Source organism: Triticum dicoccoides, chromosome 2A, assembly GCF_002162155.2.
Source record: "Triticum dicoccoides isolate Atlit2015 ecotype Zavitan chromosome 2A, WEW_v2.0, whole genome shotgun sequence".
NCBI lineage: Eukaryota > Viridiplantae > Streptophyta > Magnoliopsida > Poales > Poaceae > Triticum > Triticum dicoccoides.
Window position 1 is genome coordinate 97,946,595 of NC_041382.1, and position 10,151 is coordinate 97,956,745.

Below are 10,151 nucleotides of genomic sequence, written 5' to 3' on the forward strand. Positions count from 1 at the left end.
GAGAAGTGCTTAGTTTTGGGTTCAATCTTGCGGTGTCCTTTCCCGGTGGCAGTAAGGGCAGCAAGGCACATATTGTATTGTTGCCATCGAGGATAACAAGATGGGGTTTTCTTCATATTGCATGAGTCTATCCCTCTACATCATGTCATCTTGCTTAAGGCGTTACTCTGTTTTTAACTTAATACTCTAGATGCATGCTGGATAGCGGTCGATGAGTGGAGTAATAGTAGTAGATGCAGGCAGGAGTCGATCTACTTGTCTCGAACGTGATGCCTATATACATGATCATACCTAGATATTCTCATAACTATGCTCAATTCTGTCAATTGCTCAACAGTAATTTGTTCATCCACCGTAGAATACTTATGCTCTCGAGAGAAGCCACTAGTGAAACATATGGCCCCCGGGTCTATCTTTATCATATCAATCTCCTACTACTTTGTTATTTACTTTGCTTTTATTTTACTTTGCATCTTTATCATAAAAATACCAAAAAAATTATCTTATCATATCTATCAGATCTCACTCTCGTAAGTGGCCCTATAGGGATTGACAACCCCTATTTGCGTTGGTTGCGAGGATTTATTTGTTTTGTGTAGGTGCAAGGGACTCGCGCGTAACCTCCTACTAGATTGATACCTTGGTTCTCAAAAACTGAGGGAAATACTTACGCTACTTTGCTGCATCATCCCTTCCTCTTCGGGGAAAACCAACGCAGTGCTAAAAGAGGTAGCATTAGCCACCATATTTGCTTAGTGCTTGCTGCAGCTCCACCTCATTACCCTATCCTACCCATAAGCGTAAATAGTCTTGATCTCGCGGGTGTGAGATTGTTGAGTCCTCGTGGCTCACGGATACTTCCAAACAGTTGCAGGTGCCAATGATACCAGTGCATGTGATGCAACCGAGCTCAAGTGGGAGCTCGATGAAGATCTTGATCGTTGTTATGCGTCTCTTCCGGTTGATCAGTAGTGGTGCCCAGTTGGGACGATCGGGGATCTAGCATTTGGGGTTGTCTTCTTTTATTTTGGTTCCGTAGTCGGACCTTGATTGTATTTTGGATGATATATGTTTAACTTGTTATTTGTGTGAAGTGGCGATTGTAAGCCAACTCTTTATCCCATTCTTATCCAGTACATGGGATTGTGTGAAGATTACCCCACTTGCAACTAAACCACCATGCGATTATGCTTTAAGTCGTGCCTCGACACATGGGAGATATAGCCGCATTGTGGGTGTAACAGCACCCCTACGCCGGCGACGGGAGGCCAGAGGACCGTCGTATCCCCCGTCTCTCTAGCCAGGCTCCCCACATGGCACACCCGCTTGCCGCTCCACCACGATGTCCCACTCTAGATCAGCATCCACCCTCAACCCAAGAGGCTCGCCGAAGGAGCCAACGCCCGCTCCGCACCAAAGGACGTCGACCTCACCACAACCCACGCCGCTGCAGCCCTCGTCGGCCATGGCACAACCGAAGCCTCCACGGCCTTCACGCCACACACCGCCACCGTCTCCTGCCACCACGCTGCCAACTTCGCCGCACCGCTTCGACCGACGCACGCGCGGCGCTCCAGCAAGATGGCCAAGCGAGAGGGCAGGAAGTCCCTGCCGCCGCCGGCACCGATCAAGCTTCCCCCTGCCGCGCCCCTTGGCGGCGGCGAGGGAGAGGAGGTGGGTAAGGGATGGTTCTCGCCTGGGCTCGATCGCCATTCTCACCGCATGGTCTCTGTGAAAGCACATGAACACTGCTATGTTCGACGGCCTCCAATCCTCCTCAACACATCTGTTGTCCGCAATCAAGGATGAAGCGCGCTACTGGGTTGTCGCCGACGCGGAAGGGCTTAGCATGATTATTCGTGTAACCTAAACTTTAGTGTTTGGGGGCTGAGCATCCCCCTTCTTCTGCTCAAACCAGACCGAGCCACGCCTCTCTGTGTATGTAGCGTGGGTGTATACTCTTGTATTTTCTCTCTTTTCTCTATCAATGAAAAGATACGCAATCTTGCATATTCCAGGAAAAATTAGTACACCCCTCTCCCCCCGCCATAAATTCATATTTCAAACACACTTTCAATACACGAATATAGCCCTTGCATATGCAAGTGCGAGGGCTACTTTGCTAGTTCAGTTGGCAACATAGTTTATTATTCAATGATAACAAACAGAAAAGCAGGAGTGATGTGAGACGTACGATCACACACTTGAGTGGTTCTTGGGAACAAGCATCAGTTTCTCCTTCCGTCGGACGCTTAGGCGAAACACTTCGGTCATGTCAATACCCTTCTTGCCTATGTCGGGCGACAGCTCCCAGTCATGACAGTACACAAGGTTTGCCAGCATGAGCCCGATGGTCGCCAGCCCGAAGTTGATACCAGGGCAGATCCTCCTACCAGCTCCAAACGGCAAAAACTGAGAGTCATTCCCCCTCAAGTCCACCGCCGAGGCACTACCACCCTCTATGAACCTTTCCGGTAGGAACTCTTCTGGCTTCTCCCACCACTCAGAGTCTCTGTTGATAGCCCATGTGTTCACCATGACCCATGCTCCAGAAGGGACCGTGTATCCAGCGACGTCGACTTGGCTCGCTACCATGGAAAGATGAGGGATGAGGAGCGGTAGCGGCGGGTGCAGCCTAAGCGTTTCCTTCACCACGGCCTTCAAATATGTCATGTTGGCTAAGTTCTCTTCCTCGACCATATCTTGCCCCTTCGGTGTGTTGTTTCTCACCTCGGCTTGTAGCTTAGTCATGACCCGAGGGTTGCACATGATCTCAGCCATAGCTACCTCCAAGGCGAAGGACGATGTGTCCGTGCCCCGCAGCAAACATGTCCTGCATACGTGCATTTGTTGTCATCAACAATTAATAGGGTCCTACCGAGATTCTAGATATTGCAGCCGATGATTATAAAGACTTAGTGATTGAGTAATACAAGTATTTCTCCTCGAAAAAATAAATTAATAGTGGTAGTAAGTCATGACTAGTCATTGTGCACTTTTTTAGTAAATGATTATTTTTTGTTGAGAGCTCCTTGAATGTTATTTATGGATGAACTTTTGCAACAAGCTAAAACATTTTATCATGTTTGATGTCGCTAAAAAATCAGAATTATTGGATTCCATTTGATTTTGTTTTTTTGAGAAAATGTTTCACCCGGGTCTAGCCACACCTATCCATATTCTTGTACATATTTGATACTCCCTCCATTCGGAATTACTTGTCTCGGAAATGAATGTATCTAGACGTCTAGATACATCCATTTTCGAGACAAGTAATTCCGAACGGAGGGAGTAGTTATTAAGGGTCGGTGTAAATTAAGTCATTTTAGACTTTTTGTGTCCAAATCGATTCTAAAAAATGCAACTTCTGCTTAGGAAAAAGTGCAAGCACTAAACTGACATTACACATAGGAAAATCTCAAACGGCTTAGATTAGAAAAAACGGTGTGGTTAACTAGTTACTGAAGCAGTACTACACTCACCATTAAGATGGCCTTGATTTGCTCTCTGGTGATACCATCATAGTCTTTCTGCTGCCGAACCGATAGAAGTACATCAACGAAGTCACTCCCTTCTTCCTGTGTGGCATCGTGCCTGCCATGTGGTGGCAACAATGATAGTTTCTAGTGGTCTTGTATTATCTTTTCGAGCAGATCGTCCCATCTTCTGTTCACATTCTTGGCCTTGTTACAAACATTAGATCTAGTGAGCCATGCTAACCTTGGGAAGCAGTTTTCCAGGTTGAAACTTGCAAAGAGAGCTGAGTTCGCCTCGATCAGCTCTCTGAATATCTTGTTCCGGCCTTCTTTCATGATGAACTTCCCGGACAAGGCGCGGCACACCATGTCATTCACAAAGGTGTTCATCATCTCACCCATGTCGATCACCGTGCTCGCAGCCGCCGACTCCCGTATCACGGCCATTACCAGGCTCACCTTTACAATACATATACATCAGTCAATAACCTTATGCCAAGAAAGAAAGGTGATAGTGATCGGGAATGATGCAAAAAATATAAAAACTTTCAATAAAGAAGGATGAAACCCTTGACCTCCAGATCATTTTGATACACACAATCATTCTGTTTGACTATTAAGTAAAATTGTAGAGTAAAACAAAGGCAACCATAGCCGAACCGCCAGGAAGGAATGATGTAATGAGAAAGGTGTGCGGACCTCTTGCTGACGGGCGAGGCGGTACGATTGGATCTTCTTAACGCTGAGCAGATGCGTGGCGACGAGCTTCCTCGCCAGCCGCCAGTGCTCGCCGTAGGGGGCGAAGACGACGTCCATCGGCCCATATAGGAGCTCGTGGGCGACCATGGATGTTGGCCGCGACGCGAACAGGTGATCATGCGTCTGCATGATCGCCCTGGCGGCGCGTGGGGACGACACAACGAGGTGCCGGACGGCGCCGCGACGGAGGAGCATGAAGCCGTCGTCCGAGCCGTGCTTCTTGGCGAGGTTGCATAGTGAGACGTGATCTCGGCCCAGGTGCAAGTGGCCTATCACAGGGAGGCCTGGAGGGGAAGGAGGGAGACGCTTTCTATTGGCCTGCTTCTTGCTACTACTTGTTGTGGCGAAGCGCAGTAGCAGTAGTAGCAATAGAAGTAGCACTGCTTGTAGAGGCGTCTCATGCATGAGGTGGTGTACTGCAACCAAGTGATGCGCCATGGCCTCTGATGTCGACAAATGTAAGAGCTGCGTAGACATGATATATATAGCACATATACTTGGTATTTTACTATCTTCTTCGCAATTGCAATGATTGTCAAGTCATCTAAAGAAGCAACAATTAGTAGAGGGTCCATACGCTCATCCGATAGTAAATTCAGAAATCCTGTCAAAACATATATATTCAGAAACAATTGAACAAGCAGCTGACAAGTTAACCACTCCACCGAAGTAAACAAACAATTTTAACATGTGCCTACAAATGTTTCAAAACAAATCGTGCTCAAAGACCTATAACCTAGTATTATCTACCATATAAGTGAGCTCGAGTCAGCGGACATGCTATGGACCATGTGGCAATAACAACCTTGAGCACTGCAGGAAAGCTAAATGTGTTGGAGTTGGTCACCTGTCAAAAGCTAAATGATGGAGATCGGATAACCAGACCAAATCAGATCTTGCATAAAAAAACAATATACTAATCATCAATGTGGGTTTAAGTAAAGGAAAAGAAATGCATGGACACACAAAGGTGTGAAAATGAGTATGTATATACAGAGATTAGGTAATTGCAAATCTCAAAAAAAAATCTCAGAACATTTCAAAGATATGTATCTATTAGAATATAAATGTACCGCAAAAAAAGATCATGTATTAGGTAATTGCAAACTGAAGCGATGAAGATATTGTCAGTTGAACAGAAACAGAGAGAGTATATATGTATGCAGATGCATAAAGATCACGCATATGGCGTTCATGGCATCCGGTAAGAACCAACAAACCAATTCTAGTGTACAATCTGTGTGAGGGATTGTATCCTACCACCTCCGTCCCTCAAATAGATAGCGCATAAATTCAGTCAAGAAGTCCATGCTTTCTAAATTAGACCAAGTAAAAGTATGAATATAAACAACACCACATTAATATCATTATATCCACAATTAGATAGTATATTTTTATAATCTATTTATTTAATATTATTATTGTTGATATTATCTTCTATATATTTGGTCAAACTTAGAGTGAATTGACTTTTTGACTGAATTTATACTCCATCTATTTGGGGACAGAGGGAGTACTAATTAGTAAGTATTGAGAGAATAAATATGTATCGAGAAACCTAATTTTCGAACTATCGGAAATCTACGACAGATCCTAATGCACCCCCATACTGTTCGATCTGCATCTCGCGCTCAAGATGCTCGAGGTGGTTGAGATCTCACAACCATCTTTTTTTCTCCACCCGCTAATCCCGCACGTTATTTTCTTTCAGCGTTGACTATGATTTTTCAGATGTATTTATCTAACTGCATATGCTACGGTTACTAACACTATAATTATCTAGTTATCTAGCTGCATATGACACAACTACTACATAATAATTTTGTACTTACCTGGCTGCATATGCTACGGTTACCAACACGATAATTATATAGTTACCCAAACACCAAGTAACTCATACATTATTAGCTTGATAACTACTTAGGATAGTTACCCAACACCCAAGTATATAGTTATCAACATGTAAATTATGTAGGTTATCTAGCTACCCATGTTACAACTATACAACAACTAAAATGTAGTTACATAGTTGTCTTGGTCACACATACACCATAGAAGTAAAGTAGTAACATGATCGATTGGTTGGGCAAGATATAGTTTGGGGATCCAATAAATTCAGGTGAGTAGTTCGGTAATTCCCGACAAACACATCTTTTAGAAATCTTTAGTTTCGAAGTTGAGAACTATTCTCGAACTGTTTGGTAAATCAAAAGTTAATCATTTGGTAACTTTCAAGCTTAAAATAGTTGTCCAACACACCCAACCGAGAAAAGTTTGATGCTGATATGACTTATGAAAAGTATGGTAGCTCTTATAGTATCAGGTGATAACTTTTGACCTAGAAAAATCATTGAAACATTGCAAAACGGTTCTAGTTTTTCATGTTGGATAACTACTGTATGAGCAACTCGGCAACTCACATACTAATTAATAGATTGGAATTTTTTAACTCGGGAAATAAAGTCATCGGAATATATTAATATGAGATCTATTTTTTATGATCACACTGTGTGACATTTAACGGCGAAAAAGGATGGCCAATTGGATCGGCGTTTTAAGCTACAAAGCATTTTGAATTTTGTTTTGGGGTAGAATCGTTGCTGACATTAGCAATTTCATCTCTATATGTATGCATGCATGCACTGAAATGCTCTAGCTCATGGAGAGTGTACATGAGAGGTGGTGGGAATTGTTTGGTACAATCTCTAAAAACCGAATGGTCGATGTATATAATGATCCTTTCATTTTCTTTTCTTTTTTCCTTCAATTTTTGTTCCTTTTTACCTTTTCATTTTTAATTATTATTTTCTTCTTTTATGTGTCTTTCCACAAAAACTCATGTTTTAAAAAACATTTTCAGTAAATACATGTGCAAATGTTTTGGTATGTATGAACACACTCTTTAATATACTAATGATATTTTAAATTTTAAAAAATTTGTTTTTAAGATTTATAGAAAGTAAAAGTTACGCGCTAATGGGGTCTAGTGGTAGACAATCCATATTCTAGTGAAAACAACGTGTGGTAGGTGGCCATTATTAACGAGGTTAAAAAATAGATTACCGGGTGTGTGCGACGACTTCATAGAGAAGGTCATCGTACCACCGACCAAGATGACACAACTATGTTTTCTGAATAGGTTCAGTCGTCTCGACGAAGCATGACGTAGTCCCGTTTTATGATGATAGATGTATAGAATATAATGAAAATAATCTTTGGCGCATTGATCCATGGTGGACTACGAAGGGCATGGAATCCATAGCCTATGTTGGACGGGGATTCCTATACGGCCCGCAGGTCGCTAGCGAGCGACCAGGCGCGTAGCCCCCTCGCACGCTGCGTGTTCGTATGGGCCGGCCCATTTTCCCTTTTTTTTCCTTCCATTTTTTCTTTCCTTTTCTTTTTTCACTTTTTTGCGAATTTTCTTTTCAAATTCGCAAACTTTTTTTGTTCATCGAATTCAAAAAATGTTCATCAATGTAAAACGATGTTCAACAATTCAAAAATGTTCATCAATTCACTTTTTTGTCCACCGGATTAAAAAACTATTCATAAAAATTCAAAAAATGATCATTGAATTAAAAAATCATCTAATTCAAAATTATTTCATAGATATTAAAAAATGTTCATCAAATTCAAAATTTGTTCATCCATTTTATAAAAGTTTCTTGAATACAAATTTTGCTCATCAAGTTCGAAAAATGTTCATAAAATACAAAAACAAAAGTTCATCATTTTTAAAAATGCTCATAATTTTTTTCATCAAAATATAAAATTATTAATTCTGCTGAAATTGCGAACTATTTTGACTCAAGTATTGTTCTTGAATTGGGTGAGCATATTTTTGAATCTGTGAATGTTTTTTGAAAGTCGAGACTTTTTTTCAAATCTCGAAAAAAACAGGGGGCACCTCGCGCCCCACATGGAGCACCCATATTGGACAGTTTCTTCTCAATCCTCCACCATGTGGGCTTCTTTGTTTCATTGGGCTCTTTTTGTCTTTAGTGGCCACTTTGACTTGTATTCTTAGATTTTCTTGTTTGACATGTTGATCATAACAACTAGCTTGGACTTTGGTTGGTTTGGCAAGTAGGATTAAGTGGGACCTCAAGCGTATAATTAATTATTCACACAACAACCCAAGTAGCAATGGCGGCACGGCCTCGAGAGCACCCCGCTACTTTCGCTATCCTATTCCTTTTTTGCGAAAATTTCATAAAGTGTACGTAAGTGTATCTCAGGGAAGCATAACTCACTAAAGTGACTTAGGTTTGATTTACATCTGAAAATATACAATATTTAATCACCCCCTTAGATGGTTTTCGAGTTGATGTTGAAGGAAATATGCCCTAGAGGCAATAATAAAGTTATTATTTATATTTCCTTATATCATAATAAATGTTTATTATTCATGCTAGGATAGTATTAACCGGGAACTTAGTGAATACATAGACAAAACAAAGTGTCCCACTTGACTAGCTCGTTAATCAAAGATGGTTAAGTTTCCTGACCATGGACATGTGTTGTCATTTGGTGAACGGGATCACATCATTAGGAGAATGATGTGATGGACAAGACCCATCAGTTAGCTTAGCATAATGATCGTTAAGTTTTATTGATATTGCTTTCTTCATGACTTATACATATTCCTTTGACTATGAGATTATGCAACTCCTGAATACCAGAGGAACACCTTGTGTGCTATCAAACGTCACAATGTAACTGGGTGATTATAAAGATGCTCTACAGGTATCTCCGAAGGTGTTTGTTGGGTTGGCATAGATTGAGATTAGGATTTGTCACTTCGAGTATCGGAGAGGTATCTTTGGGCCCTCTCGGTAATGGACATCACGATAAGCCTTACAAGCAATGTGACTAATGAGTTAGTTGCGGGATGATGCATTACAGAACGAGTAAAGAGACTTGCCGGTAACGAGATTGAACTAGGTATGAGGATACCGATGATCGAATCTCGGGCAAGTAACATACCGATGACAAAGGAAATAACGTATGTTGTCATTGCAGTTTGACCGATAAAGATCTTCATGAAATATGTAGGAACCAATATGAGCATCCAGGTTCTGTTGTTGGTTATTGACCGGAGATATGTCTCAATCATGTCTACATAGTTCTCGAACCCGTAGGGTCCGCACGCTTACGTTCGATGATGTAGGATCGAGAAGAGGTGTCTAGAGGGGGGGTCACTGATACGCGTCGGTCCTAAACAAACGGTTTTTAACCCCTTTCCGCGACGACATTTGGAACCGTCGCCAAGTGAGTGTGGGCGATAGGGGGTCCTTCCCACACCACCCAAAAACCATCGGGGATATGCCCTCCTGGCACACACGCTCAGCAAAATGAGGTCGTGTGCGACCACGAGCGCTCAAATACGGAAATATGTATAGTAGAGCTAAAAATACAATTATACAGCAAAATTGTTTTTGGTCGCAAGTACATCCCACACAATCAGTCCCCGCTAAATGTTTCTGTTTGTATGTACATCCCACATAGTCGCTTCAAGGAAGACGTTTCCGTTCATAGGTATATCACACACAATTTTTCCTGTTAAACCGTTTGCGTTACTGAATATATCACATACGGTCCAAAGAAGAAACTGTGTGGCAAAGGTTGTCCATCACACACAGTTTTTATGTGATAAACATTTGCGCAAGGTGGCCTAACGCAAATAATTTTCAAAAGAAAGTCTTGTGTGATTGTTCATTGATCCAACACGCTTTATTTCTAGAAACTGTGTGCGTTGCCTGAGGTCATCGCCCACGGCATTTTTTCAACAACCGTTTGCAATAGCAAAACCCAATTAGCAGGCTAATTCACCATTAGCAGGCTAATTGCCCTATTATTATTAATCTATTTATTAATCTAATTGACATTCATATTAAGAACATAATATATTTC

At 41.8% G+C, this 10,151-nt stretch overlaps 1 pseudogene; it reads right to left on the reverse strand.

Annotated features, from left to right (window-relative positions):
• Window positions 1-2,016: 2,016 nt before the first annotated feature.
• Window positions 2,017-4,650, reverse strand: LOC119359088 (annotated as a pseudogene).
• Window positions 4,651-10,151: the final 5,501 nt, after the last annotated feature.